Below are 23746 nucleotides of genomic sequence, written 5' to 3'. Positions count from 1 at the left end.
ACGCGTAAGGATGCTCCAGGGGTGTTGGGGCATCCAGAGTCTTTGCAGCTTTAAAAGAGGAAAAGGGTAGTTTGGCCTTTGGTGGGGCTTAGAGGTTTTTTTTTTCCCTTGTGCCTTATAGCTGGCATTTTGTCAGAGCCTTCTGCTTGCTAGCATTCCCATGACACATGAACATGCTCAAAGAAAAATTTCCTGTGAGAAATCAGTGGGCTTCATTAAATTTTCAAAGTTTAGAGCTGTGATCCTCTTTGCCCCTCTCCACGGGCAGCTGGCCCTGCCAGATTCTGATTGCTTATGTGAACATTTGATAATTCTCACTGTGGACTACATTTGCTCTTTCACCCAAGCAGTTATCACACACATTTCCCTAACACTTTAAAATTATGCCTGCCAAACATTTTCTGATGTAAAGTTAAAAGTCATCTATTACTGAAGTGATTTTTCAGCCCTTGTGGGCATGTTTTTCTTTCTTTTTTTTTTTTTCCTTGTGTAGTTCAGATAGTTTCAAGCTCTTTTAAGCAGGCTGCCAAGGGTCAGTTTCAGAATATATATATTTTTTTAATTTTCTGTGCCCTAAAAATATGTTGGTGCTATTCTTCTCCTTTATACATCTCCTTTTAAAGCTGAAGTCAAGTGAATATAATGTTGCCTTACTGCTGAGGCCACAGAGAACTTAACATCAAACTGGAGGTTGCTTCTTCCTCTCCTGTGCAGTTCTCAGTCCTGAGACTGAGTCCACTTACATCAGGAAGGACACTTTTCCCATTGACTTCAGTTAGGCACAGCCAAATAGACCCCAAACCGCTGTGCTGAAGTTTATTACACTTTCTGAAGTGACCTCCACTGTGTAGGGAGGTGGTGGAGTCTCCTCTGGAGACATTCAAAACCCACCTGGACAAGTTCCTGTGCAACCTGTTCTAGGTGGACCTGCTTTGGCAGGGGGTTGGACTAGATGATCTCCAGAGGTCCCTTCCAACCCCATATAATTCTGTGATTCTGTGTACGGTGGTGCTCGTGCCTGTTGTGCTCCCAAGACATCCAAACCGGGGACGTGGTTTGAAGGTTCACAGCTCCCACCTGGCTGTCACGCCGGCTCACAGGGAAGGGATGTGGATGCTTGCCCCAAGCAGAGCTGGGATGGGACGGGATCAGGCACCCAGATTTGAAACAATCCCAGGTCCCTGGCTCTAAATGGGACCTGTGTGGATGTGGTTGCAGCTTTGCAGTCCAGTGATTTGGTGTCATTTCTGACCAGCCTCTCCATGCAAAGCATTTACTCGCATTCAGAGCCTTGCCTGACCCTTTCCCCATTTTCCCCCTTCTTCACCTCCTGTATGGATCATACTTCAGCTTTCAGTGTGTGAGCAGAAGGCAAGATGTCACTTCTTTCCTCCCTGAGCCTCTTGCTTCCCCCCCTTCTGAGTGCTCCTGGCATTCTTTTCTTCCTCCAGGTTCCAGAGCTGTGCGTGGTTTTTGAAACTGATTAAAGCAGTTTGTCCTGCCATGACAGGGAGATGCTAAAACAAAGCATGTGTGTCTCTTGGTTTTAAACCAGGATTTTTCTTAATCTTTTCCCAGTTTCTTGTTTAGCAAACACGGTTAAACATAATCACGGTGTAAAAAAAGAGCAAAGCAACTCCTCCCTTCCTGGAGAGCACCAGCCTGATAACACATCCAGCTCTTTTTCCAAAACCCTGCTAGTGCCCTTGAACTTACTGAAGCGTGCTACAGCATCAAATGGTCCCACCAATCTGAGTTTGTCATTTCCCTTCAAAGTGCCTTGGTATGACTTCTATTTGGAATTGCATTGACCGCTTGTTTGGGTTACAACCACGTTTCATGCAGTATCTAGAAGTGCAGAGACTTGGGTCTGGGCCAGTTTTAAATAAAGAAGCTAACTCAAATACCCCACCTCCCCCACCTCGCTAAAACACGAGAAACCCAAAACATCATACAAAGCTTTCTAGGGTGGGGATAGAAATCTAATAGCTAGCTAAGACTTAAACTTCACTGCAATTAAAATATAATCCTTTAAATTTCTTGGATTTGGAGGGAGGGAGGAGAGGCTTGGAAAGAGGTACAGAGAAGGAAACGAGTCAGAAGTGAAGACATTGCAATCCTTAGCCTCAACATGGAACTACTTAAGCATACCATAATTGCATCACAGAAGGTATGCATACCCCGAAACCAAAAAGGAAGCAGGAAGGCAAGAAAAAACAAACACAGTATGATCAACCAAACAGGTAACCTTCAGGAAAAGGAAATCTAGCCCTGGCTAACCCGAAAGAAAGGAACGTAAACTGGCAAGGAAAAAAGAAAGATGGGAAACAAGAGGACTGAGAGGAATTTTCAAGTGCAAACAGACACTTTTCTGTAAATAAATGAGAAATGTAAATATCTGAAAGAGAATTAGTGGATTTGCTAGATCAAAGGGACAATTAAAAATGACAAGGATATTGCAGAGACTACATTATAGCATCCCATCAGTCTTTAGTGATTGGAAATACATTCACTCTCTACATATTTTATTTAATTATTAAAGATGGGAACCTGTCAAACATTGAGGTATCAGAAGAGAAACTGCAGGATTGACATGCTAAAGTAACAAACCTCCCAGAGCAGATGGCATCAATCAAGGCTGATGGCTGTTAACACAATCATGCAGGTTTCCCTTAAAAATAGACTATTCAGCGACACCAAATCAATGGAACATGGCATGTATTTTACTTAAAAATCAAGATTATCTCAGCCACATGAAAAAGAAAGGTTGAAATATAAGTTAGGGAGTTATAAAATCTGCAGACAAGCATGACCAATTCAGTAACAGAAAAGCAAAAAACCCTTGCAGTATCTCAATGAAGCCATGGATTATACAGAACCACTTAATACAAATTTTAGAGGAAATTCAGAAATTTTTTGACAATTTTTCTCACGTAACGCTGTTAAGCAAATCTAGCAGATGCAAAATGCTAGAGATGCAAAATTCTGCCCTAGCGTCTGTTTTACAAAAGAAAACAAGTATTGAAGGAAAGAAAAGCGGAATTTTTTGCCAGGAAAATGGTAGAATACCCACAGGTAGACCCTAGTGGGGATCTTTAAAACTTTGATGAAGTACCAAAACAATGAGCTGGGGCATATGGAGCTAACAACATTGTCAAAATTGCCTGGCCCCTTGGTCACCCAGGGTGAGATAAGACTCTGAAAAACTTGGGGACCCAATCCAGGCACCCACAGTTATATGCAGAGGAAGATGACATTTATTTTTTATTTTGATAACACAGGAAGTGACGAATGTGAGAAGAAATACTTTGAGTTCTGTGCATACACCACCAGGTTATGAAAAACCTCTTAAAGCCTTATTTTACGTGTCACGTGGGAGCAGAGCAGCGGTAGAAGGGGCAGACTGTGGTGCCGGGTTGCTGAAGGCAGAGCTGTGGAGGCTCCAAGGACCCGGAGGGCAGCAAGAGGGGGCTCCCGGAGCACAGCCAGGCTCCTCACCCTGTGCTGGGGGGTGCCCAGGACCAGGGGGGGCTCCTGGAGCACAGCCAGGCTCCTCACCCTGTGCTGGGGGGTGCCCAGGACCAGGGGGGGCTCCTGGAGCACAGCCAGGCTCCTCACCCTGTGCTGGGGGGTGCCCAGGACCAGGGGGGTACAAAGCCTGGCCAGCAAGGAGAGAGCCTCTGAGCCGAAGGAGCAGGTCGGGTCACTCTGTTGTATAAAAGTTAGAGTAAAAGCACAAGGGATCCAAAATGGACAAAACCACAGAGACGTGGAATGTCACCACCTGGTTGTGCGAGGGCTGATTTGTTTATAGAGAAGACTGAGAATATGATGAAAGGACACCATCTACCAAATCCAGTGGAGAAAAGAAATTGTATGTTTCGTTTGACACTTTCATAACCCGAGGAAAAGGTTATTGTTGCAGTGTTAGTTTGCAACAAAGAAACTGGTGTTATTCCTGGAAGACTCAGCTTTTCTAAATTTCTGCCCAGAACTGGCTGTGGTGTCACTCCCCCCTGTTTCCCTGTGTTTCCCTACCTTTGCAAACCGAAACAGCCAGGGCAATGTTCTCACAGAGATCAGAAGTACAATACAACATAAGGCCAGCAAATCCAAAGCTGATAAGAGGAGTTATTTTGATACCAAATGGAAACTCCCTGGTGCAGGACGTAACTGACAGCAACTACCCTTCAGCTCAGCACAGGCTGGCACAGCGAGGTTCACCCGGGCTGGTCCTTGGGAGAAAGACAGGAGAGAAGGCTGTGCAGAAACCAGACAGTGCCCCACAACAAAGCTGTGATCCTTTCTTAACCAGAACTGTACTGGACTCTTTCTAGCTTTTGTCTACAAAAATGACTCAATTTTGTGATCCAAAGGTTCCTTTTCACTGCTGTTGCGTGTATTTCCCTTCCTTACTCCTGCAGTGGTCGTGTTCTGCTGCAAAATTACTGGGGAAAAATGTTCAATCTGGTGTGGACTGTTTGAAATTTTGTCAGTCGTGGGGTGGGCAAGAAAGAACTGGAGAGATGCCTGAATAAGAAAAAAAATCTAGTTTATGGAAATGAGCAGGACATGATTAAAGCACAGAATAAACTCCTTTCATCTCACAAAAAGTACAATATTTGTGGGATGTCAGGATTACGAGTTTCTTGAATGACTGGAGTTCAAAAATCTCCTATTTGTAATTTTGCATCCAGTGGCACTTCAGGGTCCAAGAATCACTAGAGGAAATTACAGGGAGGGAAATAATTTAGAGAAGAAACTAAAAGTTTATTATGACACAAATCACTGTGGAGATCTAAAGAGTACTGGTACTAAAGAGTGACAGTATAGGTAAAATGTAGGTGACTTCAGGGTAATATTGCCAACACCGGATTTTTGTGTTATTAAGCTAAAATAAAAGGAAGGTCACATTTTGTTCTTTTAATGAGTGTCTCCAGTGGATGATTCTGTTCTTGCTCTTACGGAGTATTTTATTAGAAACTGCATTTGAAAGCCCAGTATTTGACTTCTGGTTTTGTCTAACAGGACTGATAATTTTAGCTGCAAAATCACTAACCTGTGGGAGTGCTGAGATGCCAGGCCTTACAGGGGACACCAGAAAATAGGAAACATTCAGTATATGATGAACTTCCCACAAACTCTTTTACAATAGGCTAACACCTATTGCCATGTGTACATGAAAAGGGGAGGGGAGGAAAAGGGACAGCCAGATCACGGTTTTCTCTTCTTTTTCTCAAGGGCAGATCGTGTAATCTCCATAGGTGGGTGCACATCTTTAAATACATTCTGAGTATTAATGAGGGGCATTCGTGTCTGCCAGCCACAAAACAGCAAGCTGCAAGCTTGCTCAGAGCATCCCTTGCTGTGCCAGGGCTTCTGTGGAAGTGGTCAGAACCTCATGGGATTAGACACACTGGACAAAACCTGCTGTATTTAGCTGGGCATAGGGAGTTCCCCCCTTTCCTTAGTTATTTATTACATTTGCAAATAAGTGTTCCACTGAAGGCATTAATAAGTACTATCAATAACTTCAATCCTTAAACTGATCACAGAGCAGGGCGAAACTGATTGCTATGTCACAGAATCACAGATAGATAGAAAGTCCAAGTATGTCCCGGTAGACTGGAGAACAAAACAGCAGGAGTCACTGTCCTAAGGCAAAGAAATGCATCCCAGGGTCTGTCCAGAAGTTCCAACTGAGCAGGTGGAGTGTTCCCTAGTCACACAGGGAGGAGGAAGGGCTTGCTTGGTACACCATGCATTTATGCAAGGTGATGGGTAGGCAGTTAAGCAGAAAGACATGCTTTTGTTCTCTGAGTGAAATGAGAGAAACAAGTTCCCAAAGGACACAGATTTATCCGGAGATAAAAGCTATGGAAATTATGGATGTGTTTCCACTGTGCTCAGGAGAACCTCTCTCTTGCTATGAGCAGATGACACCAAAGGTTAATTTAGAACCATGATTATTTGAAAAGAATAACCACAAAACAAGGTAATGATAGTAATTATAATGGTCACCTCTTCCGTTGCATTTTTTTATCAGCAGATTTCAAAGTTTATAACAAAAGAGGTGCTTAACTTTGGATGCATTTTACAGAGAGGGAAACTGCTGCACAGAAGATGGAGTCACCTATCCAAATTCAGCCAGAAGGCATTTGGCTGAGTCAGGAATAGAAACCAGAGTGTCAGCCCAATGGGGAAGGCTTCCTAAAACAACATAGAACCAAGGAGTAATGGGAACAAACTCTCTGCATTTCAGCAGTGAGAAGCACCAGCTGCCTTATTCACCATTTCTTTAGAATATTGGTACACAGAGTTTTTTTAATATGAGTATTTAATTAATTACTGAGCTGGCTTTGCAGTTCCTCTACAGGATGAAAACAAACACTTAAACAAGCCTCTCCTGCCAACCCCACCCAACACCTACTCAGTTACAACAGATGGATGAGTGCCACAGACCAGATGTCAAAATGATACCAAATTTGACACTGCACAAGAAACTGTAGCACACTGCAGAAAAGAACTGCTCCCACGGTAAAATGATTTCGATGCCAGATTGCACTGATCCCTGCTAGGAGTGGTGTGCACAGAACCCAGGCAGCAAAGCCTGTAGTTGCTGCTGAAATCTTTCCGTCTCTTTTAATAGTCTTGTCTAAGTTTTGTTGTCCTCCAGAGGTGGGAAGCTTTGCTGAAAAAGGATATCCAAGAGGGATGGGAAGACTGTTGCCCTTCCTTGGAACAGCTTTGATTACACCTGCTTTTGTAGTGTCTAGTAAACAGGGTCACTCAAGGTGTTCCTTGCTGTCCTTGAAGTACGGGTGATCTTTTCTGAAAGACTGTCTGTTCCTGAAAGATGAAGAAATTCAGATGTAGCGTGGTCGGGGACATATATATAAAGGAAGTATAAAGCTTTGACATTTATATAGATGGAAGCTTCTTTCAAATAGTTTGTATAAAGTTGTACTAATCAATTAAGTCTGAAGTAGGGTACCTGTTTCAGCAAATCTGAAGGTTTTGCAGGTTGGATAGACGGTCCAGAGTTACTGGGCTTTCCAAGGAGGCTCGCCACTCTCTCTGTCTGTAGTGCAGGGTGATGATCTGAGCCAGGAGCATACAGCAGAGTTCAGGTGAAAGAGGTGCCTTTGCAAGCCTGGATTGACCTCACCCAGATTAACAACCTTTGGAGACAGAAACTTGTACAGTGGGACTGGTACAACCTTCCCAGAGAGTCATGCAATAGTCTCAGCAGTCCAGACAGAAAACATACAGAGCACTTGTCTGACAAGTTCTGTCAAAACTGAAGCTTTTTGCTGGAATTTTTCAGTTTTGATGAAAATCCTGATGGGAAAAGGTTTTAGTTAAACTGAGTGTACAAATGACCAAGAAATGCCAAAAGTCTGCTGATTCGGGCAACTACATGGAGCAACCTGAACACCTTGAAGCTGAATGAGAGGTGTCTGTTCTCCGTGGGTTTGGGGTTTTCTGTTGTCCTAATGGGGATTTGAAACCTGAAAATACCATTTCTCAAAGACATGCTTGTAACTGTCACGCTGTCCCCGTGCTGGAAGAAACATTTTACGTACAGGAAAGGGGGATCATGGCTACAACTGTCTACTAATTTTAAGTTAGAGCTGCTGTCTGCCTTTTTTAGAATATTTAGCATCTTTGTAGCATTCTGCCCCAGTTGTATTCAATGAGTGCCTAGCTCTTAACACAAACGAGATCTCAAATGATTCGAGTCAGGCACCCACAGCATAAAGAAGAGGCTCTTGGTGCCCACTTTGGTTTGGTTTAAGTGACTAGTCCAGTGTCTTAACATAGGAACTTTGTGGCAGCGCCAGGGATGGAATCAAAGGATGTATCTTCAGCTCCAGGCAAATCTGCAGACAAACTGTCAGACTACAGATGCCTATTCAATGAGTCCCATCCATCCTGGGCACTGAATGAGGCAAAGGCCCTGTAGAAAAAAAGAGGATGTGATTAGATCATTAAGTGCAAAAGAAAATGTGGTAGTAGGAGAAGAAGCATAGCCATGCTTGCTTTAATCTAACTAGTGGGGAAACAGTTTTATTGTAGATGGAATTGTATGGAGAAGTCCATTGTTGGGTGATTTGCATTAATGTGACACCCTTAGTTTGCTGAGCAAACTTACCGTATTCTCTTTGGTGCCCACAAACTCTCAGCAACATAAGAGAGTCAGGATCCATCCTCAGATCAAAGCTTAATCATGTTCCTGATGCGTTATCACATTCTCTTTACTTGCAGCGTGCGCGTGGGATCACACAAGGCAGGCGTGACCTGAAATATCAAGGCTGGCTGGTCTTTGGCAGCAAAGTCAGAAATTGTATACATTTTTAATATTCTGTAAGAATTTTGCTTTTTACCACTGTGCGGTCTTAAAGAATATAATCTGTTTCAAAATCCTCACAGTCTATCTGTGTATTCTTTCATTTTAGAGAAACACTGATATTATGTCCATAAGGCATAGGAGCTAATCCGTGTTAATCATTAACTGACTCCAGAACAATGGCATGTGAATACAAATTCTTTGTGGATGTTGGACCTCATTACTGTGTTCCCGTTGAAACGGTGACCTCAACATTTTGGCTTGTGTTGTGTTAGCGCTGCCTAACACTGGAAATGCAGGTACCAGGGGTTTTTAAACATGATTGTTGAATCGTGTGCTTTAGTGGAGGTGGGTTTTTATGTCACATAGTTTTTGTAAGACAAAAGTTCATGGCGTGTTGCTCTAATTTCTAAGATGGAAGGCAGGATACATGATGTATACAAGATCAAAAAAGTGATACCCACTGGTAGCTGCTCAGCACTTTGGTGGAGGTGTTCTCATCAGAAAGGTGGCTTGTGTAGGTCATCTTTACAACAATGCAACTGTGATAATGGTGATGAGACTGTATCAAAATAAAATTTAAATTCTTGCATTTGTAAAGCTGTCAAGGGTAGACAAGTCATGAATTGGTACAAGAATCACAGAATCATCATGGTTGGAAGGGACCTCTGAGATCATCGAATCCAACCAGAAAAACAAAACAAAACCAACCAACCAACCAACCAAACAAACAAAACAAAAACCAAACAACCAAAACAAAACCAAAACAAAACAACAACAACAACAACAACAAACCAAAAAAAAAACCAAACCCAAAACACAACAACACACACAACACCCCACCACATCACACCCACCCACAAACCAATAATCTTGGACACTAGAGCATGCCCTGAAGAGCCATGTCTACATGTTTCTTAAATACCTCCAGGGATGGTGACTCCACCACCCACCTGGGCAGGCTGTTCCAGTGCCTGACCACCCTCTCAGTAAAGTAATTCTTCCTAAAGAAACCTGGTAACAGAGAATGGAAGGGACTTGAGAGGTCTTTTAGAGGTCTGTAGTCGGTTATTTTGTCGTAGTTGATTAGCAGATAATTATAATTTCTTGTAGTAAATATTTTCTTCATGACAATTATTTTTGATGAAGTGTTGGACACAATAAAGGAAAGTAAAGAGGAACACTAGGCAATGTGTATCAATTCTTCAGGTCATGGTGATAAAGGTTGAAAGAGGGGGCAGAAAAGAAGGGATGGTCTGAAAATAAACAGGAGGGAGAACAAACAAGGGAAGAATGAGGCAGAAGAGAACAAATCAGGGGGTTATTTGACAGCTGAGGTGAGAAGTGCCAAATATGTGTCTCTAGACTGCCCTGAGTTCCTGGTGGAGCCCCCCAGTACGGGTGCAAATCAGAGTCTCAAATGTTTTCTGTTAATGCACTTTCCTCTTCGTGGCTCTGTCCCCAGGGCCAGTTACCTACCCCCAGCCATCCAACAGCCCTTCAGGAGCCCTGGTAGGTGACGGGGGAAGGAGCATCTGAGGCCATGGTTTCTGTGGCTGAGAAGACTAATTTCCCTTCATTTAAGGATTTCTCTTTTTCACAGTTCTAAGGATGACTGCTCAAATGTTCTTAATCGTGTGTGTGTTTGCCTGATGGGAAATGTGCAAAAGCATTTGGGGACTGTGGCTTTGGTACATGGCAAATGGCAATTAAGAGAACAAAATCTGCCTCTGGCAAATTAACCTTGCACAGAATTCTAGAGGGCTTTTTTCATTGGTTTTGTTTGGAAGTGACTTTATTTGTTGAAATGCAGGAAATTGAGGTTATAATTTCAAAACGTTTGTGGGGATGGAGTCCTTCTTCCCTGCCATGTGCACTCATTTTTCAGTCCTCCTTTCCCACTTCTATTTGCCTAGGCATTGGCCTGCATCCTTTCGTGTGTATTGCCGCTGATGTCTGACTCATTATGGCAACAGAAGTGTTGATGCCAGGCCCAGAAGCAGTACTTAAAAACCTGCTACTCTCTCTCCTTGGAGCTCAAAGCTAACCCAGTTTGTGGCAAATGAAAGAAATGCAATCATTTGGCACCCTGTCCATGCATCAGTTTGGAAACATAGGACCTCTCTCCTCCTCTTTTCTGAGTCTTTTTCTATTTAACTAGGCTGTCATAAAGACCACTAACTCTAGGGTGTGGAGTTTAATGCTTTGGAAGGAAATGGCTGGTTTATTGCATTCTTCCTTGGGTTGCCAAGTCTCTTCCCCCACCTCACCTCCCAATATATTTCCCAGTGCCTCATATCCAGGAATCAAGAGATTCTCAGATTTCAAAGGGAGAAACAATCATCTTTAGCCCTTATGTTTGGGATGGAGGGTGAATGAATAGGGCAGGGGAAGAAGAGGAAGGCAGAATAGGACCTAAAAATAAATGAAATGCAGTCTGAAAAGTCAAAACCAGAAGTTAAGTAAATACTCCCAAACACACTGTTTGAAAAATAATCAAGGCTTTTTCTCTTTCTTCATGCTTTGCTTGGCAACACCTTGTGGTCATGAATGCTTGAGATTGGCAAGGGCTGGGCACTGTTGTACCCAAACATTTGCAAGGACATGTGGCTGAAAGCACGGAGATTCCCCTACACGTGGTGATGGAGAAGAGTACTGGCGGACAGCTGCAGCTCTTGGTGCCACCTTGAGTAGAGCATCACAGTTGTTTTGCACCATGTACCGAGGTGAGGAGTTGAAACCTCTTGAGGAGGCAGGCAGGGTTATACAAAAACGGAGGAACTTGGAGAAGGAGGGGGAAAATCATCCTGGCTTTTCCACAGATACTAGCTCTGTCTGTTCAGCTGTTGGTATGCCTCCACAGGAACAATGAAGCAGCCAAGGATTCTCCCAAAAAAGTGTGGGAAGTTGTCCACTCTGAGATACAATCACACTCAGAGAAGGAGAGTTTTGCCTCTTGCCCTGCTTTGAAGGCATGTGGTTTCTTCCTGCCAGTTTTCAGGGGATTGCAAAGGAGAAGAGATAAAGCAGAAGGAGGAGATAGTAGAAAAGATGTTCAAGGTGGTTTTGCATATCAGCTCAGCATATTTTCTGCCCCACCTTTCCCTGTCTTTCATCTTTCTGATCCCCACCAACAGAAATCTAAGAAACAGTTCGGGCAACTGGGCACATACCTCTGCTCGTTCCCGAAGAAAGAATAGGTGGTGAAGGAGAGGATATGAGAAAGAACAAGGTGATTTGGAGAGAGTGGAGGACAGATGAGGAGAGGGAGCATTGTCCAAGCTGGGATAGATGTGCGGCATTTCCATTACCTGGGTGTGATGCATAAGGGAGAGGGGGAAAACTAGGGAGTTTCTCACAGAAGAATAAGAGCAGAAAGGAAGAGTGCCAGGCTTGGGACATTTATCAGCCAATTTTACCAGTATAAGACTGGACTGCCAAGAATGGTATCAAAGGAGAAAAAGCAGAAGAAGGGGTCAAAGATAAATTTCTTCACAGTTCCTTTTAATTTGAGCGAACAGTGAGAAGCTAGTAGGTTTTGTACCCCTTTGGAGGCTGCAGGAAAGGCAAATGCAAGAAGCCTTGGTGTGCCTTGAAACCAGATTTCCTGTTCACTTCCAGCCACCTTTGGGGTGAAGTGACCCTCTCTGCCAACGGCTCTTGCATGTGTGTTGTTTGGCACCACTGTCTAGAGTCCTTATCAGTGTCCCAGGAGAAATCCTCCTTTGCCTCGGCAGGCACAGCAAATTTACTTAAGCTTTGTTTGTGGCACCAGCAGTTTGAGAGAAGTTGAGAGGTTCTCTCAACCAGTTGAGAGAAGGTTGCTGGAGGTTTTGAGCAGAGCTGACCTGAGGCTGTAGCAGTACAAAAGCTACTGAGGGCAACAGAGTGCCTTGAGGAACAAACCAGCTCTGGCCTCAATTCTACACCACCTGTGCCAGAGCCCTAGAAAATGAGACTTGTTCCTGTTGCTGCCTTCACTAAGGGAGAGTCACTGCTGGGAGGGAAAAGAGTCAGATCCCACCTCTTCTCAGCTGTGGGATGAAGGAAGTCTGGCTCTACAGCACCCTTTTTCTGGCTCTGGCACTTCTGCCCCCTCCCTTTTCTGTGTAAAATGTGCTCTGGCCATGAAGCCTGTCCCTCAGTGCCCCTTCACAGGGACAGCAGAGTTCAGATTTAGTTGTGCTACTGAGAAGTGTTCACCTCTTCTGGGTATAGAGCCCAAGGATCATAGATGGAGCAGGGCTACAGGAACGCTCCCACTGCGACTCTTGCTGTCCGCTGGGACTGCTGGCAGGAAGCAACTGCAGGCAGCCAGACCACATCTCCTTCTATTAAATGTTCCTCTCAGCAAAGTGTAGGATGAATTGCACACAGTTTGACAACAGGATGGCTTTAGGGCTGTAAAGGTTCAGATAATTGCCAACAGACTTACAGGGCACACAGGGATTGTTGGAGGAAAGCACAACCTGAGAGGGAGCAGATTCAGACCCCATTTCATATTCTTTTGTAGTCCAACTCCAGCCCCCACCTTTTCATGTCATACACTGTTTTTCTAGCTTATTTTCCTTGGTTAATCCAACCCAGCCCAGCCCTGACATCCTGGTATCAGATCTTCTCTGATACAGCTGTGGCAGTGGTTCAAAAGGAACAAGACAAGTTGCTAATGGAGGTAATAGCCATCTGTTTCATCTGGACTTCTGGGTTTGGGGTGTTTGTTGGGTTGTTTGTTTTGCTGTTGTTGTTGTTTCTTTATTCAAGAGAAATGTCCACAGTGAAATTGTACTTCTATCTTTGCAAGTCCTCATGTGTCAGACTGGTTGGCATGAGTCCAAGATGAGTTCCCCCTGATATGGCTGGTTCTGCAAACGTGGTGGGAGATTAGAATTTCTAGAGTTCCTGCTACGTCCTGGAAAATCTTGATGACTCTGAGCTCTGTATTAACAGGGGAACATTAAGGTCTATTGTGTACCATCAGGGCACAGCAGTGGTCTTGGTATCCTTGCTGTTTACTGAGGCTGTCCTTTAAAAATATAATAGTAAGTTGAATGACGGGGGCTTTCTATTTTTTCCATGAGGAAACTAAGCCAAATATGTGATGCAGATTATTCTACTGGAAAATCTTTAGCTCTTGTGCCCAGATTGCTAACATTTTCCCCCAAGGTGTATGTGTTTTGCAGCGAGCACAAACACTGTGGTGTGGATCACCACCACAAGCTCTTAGATGACTGCAAACAGCTGAGACTTGATTCTGCTTTCCCCAGCCCATTTGCTAAGCCATACTCTGTTGGCAGATTCAACAGAGTCAACCCAGACTGTGTCAACCCGGAACACAAGGATAACCTTCATGGTGGGATGCAAAAGAAGAGGTGCAACCAGTGGTCTTGGATTCAGGTTTTTCTCTTTTCTTGCTTTTGGGGTGCTTCTTGAAGTACTTTGCTTTGCACTATTAAGTAGTAGGTGCTTTGTAGTAATAGGCATTTTCCACATGGCCAGCGTGTCCTCTTCATTATCCAGCCAAGTCTCTTCAAACTGGTTATGGCAATACAATACAATTACTGCCCATTTCTGCGTACAGTTCTGTTGACTTAGATACACTTGAGGGAAAAGATCCTCTTTTAGCACTGTGTAAAACTCTTGTGTCATCCAAGCCAGAAGTTTTATTACCTGTTTTTGCTTGTTTCCTTATATACATTAGTCTATTTTCAGCTTAGGTGATTTTTTTTTTGTTTTGGTGTTTTATTCTGGTTTAAGACATACCCAAAGTTGTAGAACATTCACAGGGTTTATTGGTTGTTTCATGCCCTTTCTGCAAAGCAGAAGAAATTGAGAGGAATGGTTCTCTCTCTGAGGTTAAAATGAAGGGTAAACCTTTCATACAGGCAAGTGCTAGCTTGCCTACTGCCTGGTAAATTAATCATTTATGCATAGGACTTTGAGAAACTACTCTAGGGCCAGTATTTACCACCTTTCATTAGAAAATGTATTATTACTGATGTACTATGTGGAAGACACTTGCCTAATACCAGTATCACAGAGCTTAGGTTCAAATTATGATGAAAAATGTTAACTTTTCTGAACCTTTTAGGCAGTGAAAACTCTTCTTCCTTTTTTATTTTTATTTCAAAATTCTCCTATTGACCAGAAGATAAAAAAGTAAAAGTTCTATAAGCTTGCAGCTGTTACTCCACTAACATATCCAAAAATATTGAAAAAATATTGGGTTTAGGTACATTTGTCATCTTAACAGCAGTGACCCAGCTCTAGATAAACCCTAAGAAATGGGACAGCCCTTCAGAGAGCATATGCAAAACCAGAAGTCAGCAGCCTGTCCTTCAGATGGGTTTCTGAGCAGGACAGGGAAGGAGAGTAGTGGAATTTGTCCACTATGTCCACTATGAAGAATCTTCATAAAAGCTCAGAGTTTGTGGCCAGAAAGCATGAAGAAACAGAGACCTGACAGACTTCCCCAACAAGGCTGTGGTCATGTAGCTTCTGCCTGTTAATGGTACTACTGCTGAGAGCTGAAACTCTCACCGTGACTTCCCAAAATGGTACCAGGCTTCTTGGACCTCACAGAGCTTAAGAGCTGGGCAAAGAAGCACCCCTGCAAGAGGCAAACTTGTTGTTCTGTTGGGTGCCAAAAAGCCTCTGGGGTTGTACCCCCTGTACAACAATCTTTCAGCAATCCCAGTAGGTGAGAATGATTATAAAAGTCCCAGGTGGACAGGTTAGCCCATGAGCGACTCACCATGTGTTTCTGCCATGATACAGCATCAGATGTATGTTTTTCCATAAGATTTTGGATGTGGTCAAAGCCAGGAAGCGCAGCAGGCAGGTTCAAGCAGATTTCCTTTCCACGGGTGCTAATTAACACTGCTGACCTCAGTAGGACATCAGGATTTTTCTAGTTTATTCAGCAGCTTGTGGGGTTCTCTCTACCTGGCCCTAATTAGCCCAGGCACTCTGGAATTCAGAGGATGAAATCCCGTCCCTCCCTTTTTGGGATCTGACAAGATCATTTGAAGTGATGGGTTAATCAATTGAGTCTAGAACTTCCTTTCAAATACAGTGCCCATCCCAAAAACATTACAAACTAATCCAGATACTTTGATCCCTTTAGTTTCATGGACAAACAAAGCTCCTGTAATTCTGCCTCTCCACTTTATGTGTGATTGAGATTCCTAAGTACTTAACCAGCAGTACTTCCAATGGAATAAAGCTAGTTCTTAGAGAATGTTACTGAAGAATTTGGTGTAAGCCAAGCCCAATGTATCTTGCTGAACAAAAGAAAAGCTTCACAATTTGGGAACTTCAGTGAAAGTAGAAGAACTAAGCTGATTAAATGCTGTGTCTAGAGTTGGGCAGAACAATCCAACTGTAACTGCTGAAAATGCAATGCAATAGTGGGGGCTTTTAGTAGAAATATCCTGAAAGTCACATCTAGCTAGTTTTAGAGGGGAAAAAAAATGTGGTACAGAATATGTAGAACACAGAAAGGATATGTTTTCCTTCACTCTTCTACCAGTGTGTCAGAAAGACCGAAGGTCAGGTTTTCAGAAGAATGCTGTGTTCACTAACTCTAATTTAATTATCTGCATAAGCAGCCATGTTTGCAAATGGCTAAGAACCAAGCAGCTCCCATGGAAACCATATCAGGTGCAAGCCTGTTTAAAAGTACAGCTGGTTTAAGTACTTATTTGACAGTTTTTGAATGCCTCTAATAATCAGCAGAAAGGCATTGGTTCTGAGAACTTGAAGCAATCTGGTTATGAATTTCTTGAAGTAGCTACTTGTGGTTCTTTGACTCTTCTAAACATATTGCTAAAGAGGGTGTAAAAATGGCTTGTGTGGGATTCAGATGGTGGTTTTTTGATAAAGAAATCTTGAGGGGAAAAGAAGTAATTTAGAGATTTGTCCAGAAAACAAAGTCAAGCTACCAGCTCAGTTTGCATAGGCAAGTTTATCTGGGAAATCCCAGGAGTGCCAATCACCAGTCTTCTGAATAAGAAGTCGTAAAACTCACAGGGATTTCTTCTGTGAAACTGTGGTTCTCCACCTGATTTCCAAGTTTTTAGAGAGCAGTCATTCAAGGTCTTCTGAACAATAATTTTCAACCTCTCCATTCCAGCACATGGAGGAGGAAGCTCCAAAACCATTCAGTATCATGAGGCTGTGAGATTTGGCAGCCCTGTTATCAAGATATTACTGTCAAGGCCAAATCTGTAGGAATAACCTTGAAATCAAGGCCCTGTTATCTCTTACCAGCTCTTCAAACTATCCATCTCCCAAGAAACTTCGCAATTGGAATAGGATACCGGGCTGTTTGGAAAGAGATTAAATTGTTCACAGCTGCCTGGGAATTAACAAACTTCCTCCTCTTTACAGTGGAATGCAGCATACTTCTGAGCCAGGTGGAGGATACCATGTGAGGTTCTTGTAGGACCTGGAGTTGGCACAAAGAACAACATTTTCAAGTCTGCACATATATCTGAGTTACCAGGGCTCCATAATAATTTTCTGGCAGATTAGTCCTGCCCTACAGCAGGTTTCTATGATCACTAAAGCCAGAATGAAAGCAACGGGTCTGGATTTCACACTTTATATCCTTCCACACTGAAGCTTTGATTATAAAAAGTGCTTTTTTTTCCTTTGACACCAATCAGCAAGAACAAGTTTGACAATACACAGGTAAACAGCAGGGTAAACTGCAGGCACAAGCCCGTAACAGACCAAGTGACACACTCGTAACTTGGAGGAAATTATTCAGAATAACTTGATAAACCTTTGCCAAGATTGCTAATGGAGAGATTGTGCGCTGCAAATTGCGAATGTGACCTTGTTTGGTCCAAGGCAAAAAAAGAGCTTACAATTTTTCTCTTGCTTATTTAACAATGCCCATTGATCCTAAAACCCAAGGTCTTTACTAACAAATACCTACCTGCCTGTAATTAAATAATTCAGTCTATGAGTGTGCCAAGTATTGGCTCTGAGCATTCTTTAAAATTATTTTTATTTATTTGATGACACCTTTAGTTCTGTGAAAAGAAACTGGATTTCAGCCTTGATCTTCAAATAAGGAAACCTTGTATCAGGCACAGCTTAATCTTTCAGGGACAGAAAAAGGCAAGGCTATTCAAAGCAAGGTGGGACTCGGGGGTGGACAAAAAATGTTGCACTTAAACATTCTCTACAGTTGCAGAAATATTTCAATTTTTTTAAATGACAAATTTGAAGAAAATACTAATGCTCATCAGTTGTTAGAAGGTATTTTTCATCTATTTTAGTCTTACTGAAAATCCAAGAGAGGTATGTCCAAGGCATCCAGTCTTTTTCACTAAACTTAATAAGCTTTCTTTATCAATTTTTTTTTTTTTTCTGTTCCAGGCTTTATCCTCTGTAACTTAAAATACAGCACTCTATTGCAGTTTGCACCTTCAGGTCTCTTTTACTTCATGGCCTCTGGCTTTAAACCTCAAATGAAAGTCCTGACAATACCCTGAAGGTTTTCCCCCAGTTTTTTTTCTGAAATTACATACGCTAGCAACATTTCGTTTGTAAAAGTGCTTTTGCATAAAGGATAATTCAAATCAAAATAAGCACACAAATGTTCTTTATCTATTAATATTCTGTCACATGTTCTGCAACTTCTTTATTGATATTGATCAAATCATGCTCTGATAAAGGACGTGACAGGGGCTGGCGGGAAACACGCTATACTTTTTTATCCCTGTACTCTTCTTCCATATGACCTACGAATTTATTTCCTTCTACTCAAATTCTGGTTTACAGGTTAGTGTAATCTGTGCTTTAAACCTCATTTAGACAGTTTCTGTGTGTTTAGATCTCACAGGATAGCTGGAGATGCTTTAACATCTCACATATTGAGAAGGGAATGTGGCATTCTACTGTTAGGGACAGAAAACATCATGACCAGATAATGGTTTAAAGGAAAAATAGGCGCAGATCAGATTTGCAAACATCCTATCAAGACAGGGGAGAATGAAGGGGAGGCATGCAAAAATTAGAGGGTTGTGTTTAATTGTGAGGCAGTGTTTCAGCAACAGAAAGGTGGCTCTGGGTGACAGCCTGGATGGGGCTCTGACACTATTTCCCAGTATGGTTACACCCTCTGTGGGCTCCGTTTGAACTCACACGGTTTTAAAGTTGCTTAAACTGGGTTTGTGTCAACCCGGCTGAGATAACTCAATTGAGAAAAGAATATCCAAGTAGACAGACCATTCATTGGGGCCGGGGTTTTTGCTACATAAATACCTGAAAAGGAATTTCCAAATTCGCTATGACACAGACATAATACTGGTGGAAAAGGGGAATAATCAGTTTATTTCAGTCACTACATCAAAACAAAAGTATATTGATAGTGAATTCATGCTATAAAGAGGCGTTAAAGCCACTAGCAAAGGGTCAGAGGAAGATTCCCTTTTCCAGGCTGTGCTGAAGGCCAGCTGTTGCCCTGTCCCTTGAGGACCCCCACCTCCAAGAAAAGCCTGGCATGAATAAGTTTTGTGGGGTGTGAAGCCCTACCTCTGGCCCTGCGCAGGGATCAGTGCTCAGCACACCTCGTGGCAACACAGAAACTTGGGGTCATGCAATGGGGATGGAAAAAATAAACACGATAGAATCCATACAGTACAGAAACAAGGTGGAAAGGGCATTTCTTCAGAGTTTCATTGCATTAGATTTTTGTTTGTTAAATTGTAAGGACTTCGGTTTTTTTCTTCTTTTTTTTCTTAAAGAAATGATTAAGGAGGCTTCTCAGCCAGACCCTCTTGTCATACAACCAGTCATCCCTCCCTGCATTTCTAGACTTCATCCAGCCCAGAGTGACTTCTAGCCTGAACTTTTAGTTCAAAATAACTTTTTATTGGAAGATTATGAACTGAAAATAGGATTTGAAGAACTCCATACAGCATTGATTTATGCTCTATTGCGTAGTACTGAAAGTACTGCATAAAGTGAAAACTTACACAGACCTACAACGCCTATGAAGAAGGCTTTGTGGTTTCACAGGGATCTCTCTTCGGAGGTTCCCTTCTTGAGTTACTGGCTTGGTCTTTCCAAATTTCTCTCAACCCCACGCAGAATTTATGGACCTGGTTGAGAAGGACTAAAATTATCAGCCTGGATGGAAAGAGCTCTTTCTCCCCACGGAGGATAAACGTTACGCCGCTAACATGCCGGGTTGCTCAGTTTGAGTAGTGCATAGAAATTAGCAGAACAACTACTAGAGCAACCAGACCAGCTACTGCTGTGCCTTACGGCCCCCTCAATTTGTTTCAAGTGCCCTCATCACCACAGAAGCAAAGACAAACGTAAACCAAAACACAGCTAAACAAAGCATTAATATATCTCCTGGCAACTTACCTCCAGCACTTCTTAAAAGACCCTTAAAACCTTTATGCAGTGCGATGCAATTTATTACCTGGCTCTCTCCAAGCTGTCTGACAACAAAGCTCTTCTGTATTTTTGGAAGCAAAAATGCTCCAGCTGCGTGACACCGAAAATAATGATGATTCACAAAGTCTTGAGTTTTAATTTGCCAAGCACTAAACACGTGCTTTCTTACAAAGATGATGACTCAGGTTTTCTTCAGGTTTTTTTTTTTTGAGAAAGGAGCAATCAGGAAATAAATTGTGTCCTCAGCAACAGAAATATTGCTTTTATAAAAGAAAAAAAAACAAAACCAAAACCAAAACAAAACCCCAGAAGTCAAGTGAATGACGGCAAATACCTGCAGGAGAAAAAAAGTATGAGTGTACTTCGGAAATATGCTTTCAACTGGCACCATGGAGCTTCGTGAGGGGGGTGGTTTGATGCTGCCTGCACGTTTCACAACGTGTCAATAGTAGCTGGTGCTGGGATATGAGCAACTACCACTAACGTTTCATAATATGACAATCTAAGAGGTGAAATAGCTTTTGTATTTTAAAATTCATTAAGAACAGCTGCAACTTAGCACTGATGGATACATCATTACTTTCCTAAATCAATATCTCCTTTGTTGAGTTATATAAAGCTGTTTCATTGCCACACAGACAGGAGATGCTAATCTGAAAAAGTAAAATGTAAAATAAAAGAGATTTAAAATCTATTATAGCACATTATGTGTCAGCATCAGCCGTTCCTAGTATCAAGAAGTAATGAAACAACTAGAAATATCATATACACAAGTAAAAGAGTAAAATAAAAAAGGAATTAGTATTTCAAAGTGACAGTTCTGAGATACTGAAAAAGCTTATCTCAGAACTGCATGTTTCTGGGCGGGAGAAGGATTTCTAGGACATGTTTTTTCCCTAAGTGAATTTTCCAAGAGTCCCAAGTGTTATTTGCCTTCTAGTTCTGTAGTGTCAATATGGATTTCTCATACCATTTTCTGCATAGCCTGCCTCTACAGTGAAAATATCTTGTGTTTAGAAAACATATTAACACATTTTAAGAACATATTTATTGCATTTAAACTAAGAGTACAAGTGTACATGGAGAAACAGCTATTTTCTTAAAATGCTGTGTGGTCAGACTTAGGGTTAGCCAACAAGCTTATTTTAAGCATATATTTAAAAATCTTTTCTAGATGCCTAGACTTGATCCCGGGGACTAAACGAGCCCAACGGATTTTCTTTGCTTCTTGGCTTTTGGGGGATATTCCAGTTTAGTTCCTAGGGAAGCTTCCCAATGAAACACCTGCTGGGAGGGCTTAGGTGGCTGTAAGTGAAATAACCACTTACGGAGGCTACAGGAGAAGTAGCCTCTGAAGGAGAGGTTAGGACGAGGAGAGACTTCTCCTTAGTCTGAAGGAGAATGCGGCTGTGGAGAGCTTTAGGACAACTGTCAGATTGTCAAAGAGCGTGGCTCTAGCAGGCTCTGGGCTTGCCAGGAGCGAGACCTGGGGCCAGGGGGAAGAGTAACTTAGAAATGAGGAAAGGCCTGAAACTACTTGATAACGTGGTTGCAGGCATTACCTTTGTTGGTGTTTGTCTGACTGGCTCACGGAGAAGTTTCTTTGGTTTTGCTTTTTAACCTGGTATGCTAATTCTGTGGCATATGAACTGATCTCCAGGTGCACAAAAGGAAGGATAATCCAGCCTAGGTTTGCAACCTTAGCGGGGCAGGTGCATTATTAGTGTTCTGTGGGTATTACATCTTCTTTACTGACAGCTGTAATAAAAGGTATTCTCCAAGCGTGGACAAGACCTGTATGAGGATCAGCCTCAAACCTTGAGTCCTACAGGAGAATGCTCTCTATGCCCGTGTGGAGGTCTCAGCAGGATAAAACTGCGATTAGCGACATGGGGAGTGGAGTTGATATAAGTTCAATGTTATTATGCCAACTTCCATCAGACAACCTTGTGCAACGTGGGTAGTTATGGAATGCAGTTTGATTACCTCGTCTAACTTGAGAGCTCAAACAATAGGATTTAAACTTCTGGAATACAACTGACTAGGCTGTATCTTATCTTCAGGAATGTAGACAGATAGATAAGTTAACATATATATGTGATTAACTTACATATGTATATACACGCATACACATATACACATAGGTTAGACAGGTATATACCTTATGCAGGTGTCTTCCCAATTATGGGTGCCTGCAGCACTCTGAACACCTCACTTGCTACTCTCTCAATTCCCCCTGGTTGCTGAGGTGTTTCCAATTGATGTATGTAATATGGATACTCCATATATATTTTTCCCCTCCAACCTCACTGCAAGTTCTTCATGTCCTTTATACTTACTATTAGTATACTGGGCTCCATATTCATCTCCAAGTCTGTCAACATAGTTCACCTCCTGTAATCAGGAAATGGTGATTAAATGAACATCCAAGTACAGAAGCTGTCAACCTGGTGTTCATCTTTTTTAAAGTTAGAAAACCCAAATGTTCAATTACCTTTTGCACTCGTATGGCTCTGAAAAGCTCTTCAAAAAAAAAAAAAAAAGTGTCATTTTTTCTATGTTCTTAAGACAGAATCAAGTTAAGAGGTCAATGTCAACCGTGTCAATTTTAGCATTTATGGGAATAATAAAAGAAAAAAAAAAGATCCCTGTAGAAAAGGTATATGCCACAAGCCCTGCAGTTCTGCAGTTCTCTGCCTTAGAGAACTTAGAGAACTGTCTTAGGTGTTAGAGCTCCTGAAAGGAGCTTGTCTAAGGCATTTAGGTTTCAACCACAACACGGTTTCAGCATCTGGTCCATCATTGGAAGATCTTTGAGACTTGTTTCAGGATTGGGCTGCAGATAGGATATGGCAAGGGAGAAAAAGTTACTTATATCCTCTTTATGTGCATGGGAAAAAAATCCTCTAGAACATATATGCCATCAGCCTAAGAGAAACATAATCTACTCTCAAACTGCAGAGCTAGTACAGCTCCTTCAGTGTATGCAACAGCTCTGACCTCCGTGTAATTACTCCAGGCTTACACCAGTATAACAGTGCTGGGTTCCTTTTCAATTATTTTCTGGGAGTGGCAGGCTCTCTTCCCGGAGCGCTTATTTGTTTCGAATTGGCCTAATTTGCTCAACAATTTGCGCATCCCTTCTTCGGGATCCCGCTTTTGCCCGGAGACGGCGAGGGATGGTGCTGCCCCGTCCCGTCCGTGGCCGTCGGTCGGTCTCCGCCCCGGGGCGGGGGGATAAGGAGGGGGGATGCGGGGGTCGGTGCCGATGCTGGAACCGGGCAGCACCGAGCTCCCCCCCCCTCGGTAAGCAGCAGAGCAGCAATTGCCTACGGATGAGTAAGCAGCAAATGTGGTAACTCGGGCCAGCAGCGCTGCAATTAAGGCTATAATTTCAGGTGTAGCCAGTGGTCGTAATGAATATTTATTTCAAGGTACCGAATAAAAGTAAATCGCCCTGCTGGGCGGTATAGGGAGGTTCGTGGGGTAGTTCGGTTTCAGTGTTGGTCGTCTCATCCCCCTCCTGTCACGTCCCGGGTGGGACAGGAGTCTTATCCCCCTCCACTCCCCTCGCCGGTGCGCGGCCGCGGGGCTTGTGCGCAGCCCGGGGAAGGAAGGGTAAGGAGTGTGCAGCCCCGGGCACGGCTTCCCCGGGATAAGAGCCCGGCGGCGGCGGGGAGGGGGGGGAGCGGAGCGGAGCCGGCGGAGGGAAGGGCCGAGGTCCCCGCTCCCCTCGGGGGCTCCCCTCAGCGAAAGCCCCCGCACAGCAGGGTCCGGTAGCTCCGTATCCCCCCCCTCCTCCTCTTCTTTGGCGTGTGTTGCGGGAGTCCCCTCAGTTTTTTTGCTCCGTGCCTGAAGGGGACAGCTGAGGAAGGAGCCGAGCTCCCTGTGTGTCGGGAGGGGGGGGAGAGGGATGCGGGGGGGCGATGGCCCTCCGGCTGCCCTAAAATCCGCAGCCCTAGCGAGCTAGAGGGCGGC

The 23746-nt window shown here is 43.2% G+C and overlaps 1 protein-coding gene across 2 annotated transcripts in view; it reads left to right on the top strand.

Annotated features, from left to right (window-relative positions):
- The window catches only part of KCTD1 (potassium channel tetramerization domain containing 1), a 108331-nt gene that overhangs the window by 10446 nt on the left and 74139 nt on the right, over window positions 1-23746 (top strand). The window lies entirely within an intron of this gene.

This window comes from Calidris pugnax, unplaced genomic scaffold (genome assembly GCF_001431845.1).
Source record: "Calidris pugnax isolate Ruff unplaced genomic scaffold, ASM143184v1 scaffold51, whole genome shotgun sequence".
Classification (NCBI taxonomy): domain Eukaryota; kingdom Metazoa; phylum Chordata; class Aves; order Charadriiformes; family Scolopacidae; genus Calidris; species Calidris pugnax.
This window is presented reverse-complemented; position numbering and strand designations above follow the sequence as displayed.